Raw genomic sequence first — 1,406 nt, forward strand, 5'->3', positions numbered from 1 at the left:
GGATAAATCCTTCTTATCTGTTCCCTTCTCCACTACTGCCAACTCCAGACTTCGCGCCTTCTGTCTCGCTGCACCCTACGCCTGGAATAAACTTCCTGAGCCCCTACGTCTTGCCCCATCCTTGGCCACCTTTAAATCTAGACTGAAAGCCCACCTTTTTAACACTGCTTTTGACTCGTAACCACTTGTAACCACTCGCCTCCACCTACCCTCCTCTCTTCCTTCCCGTTCACATTAATTGATTTGATTTGCTTACTTTATTTATTTTTTGTCTATTAGATTGTAAGCTCTTTGAGTAGGGACTGTCTTTCTTCTATGTTTGTGCAGTGCTGCGTATGCCTTGTAGCGCTATAGAAATGCTAAATAGTAGTAGTAGTAAGCCAGTGGAGCCGACAGGCGCGCGGCTGCTCCCAGCAGCCAAGAAGGCACCTGGGAGGGGTGTTGATGCGTCGGAGGGGGGGTGTTTGATGCACCGGAGGGGGGGGTGTCATGCTGCACTCTGGGGGGGGGGCGTCGCTGCACTCAGGGGGGGGGGGGATGCGCAGCGGCGATTTGCCCCGGGTGGCAGCCAACCTAAGATTGCCACTGCTTTTACCACAGCTTAGTAAAAGGGGCCCTTGGCAACATGTTAGCACCTAATATGGCTTAGTAAAAGGATCCCTTAGCTACTTGCCTTATTTTCTGTCATTTCCATTTTTATTGTAAATGACCTCCCTATTATGGCAGTACATCAAACAGACAACTTGATGATACAGAGATGGGTCAATGCAGAAAGGTCTAAGGAAGATGCCATGGCAATTTCTAACTGCAATCTCTAACTAGCCTATTGATTTTTTAATAGAATTGCTCCCTCACCAATCCAAGGACTCTATCCTCTTTCCCTAATACTCAGATAAGAATCAGCAGAGGACATGGACTGCTGTATTTGTACCTACCTAGCAAAGTACAGAACCTTAAAAAGAACAAAGCACACAGAGACTCCCAGCTCCGACCATGTGGTGTGGGATTTATGTACCATCATGGTCCCTTACCTTGAGCTGATATTTCTGCCTGGCGCGGGTTAAATATGATTACCTTGCTCTTGCCTGGGCTGCTGGGCTCATATGTTATAATAGCGTATCAGTGATGGACCGGAGGAGCCTTACATTGTTTTAAGAAGACGGCTGCTGAGTGGCCCCTTAAAAGATTAGATTTAGTGGTAATTTTACTGTTTCCAAACCGTAAGCGACCTGAAGTGCGATTAACTTTGGTTGTGCACGCTTTTGCTAAATCAGTTTAACTGTGTGGTGGGGGAGGAGGGACCGTACTCTTCCTTCACAGCTGCACCTTGCGATTGCTTCTGCTCCGCTGGGTCCTAATGCCCGCCGCAGCCAAATCTGAAGGCTTGGCCGCTGTCTCCTCCTGAC

The sequence above is a fragment of the Microcaecilia unicolor genome, chromosome 1 (assembly GCF_901765095.1).
Source record: "Microcaecilia unicolor chromosome 1, aMicUni1.1, whole genome shotgun sequence".
NCBI lineage: Eukaryota > Metazoa > Chordata > Amphibia > Gymnophiona > Siphonopidae > Microcaecilia > Microcaecilia unicolor.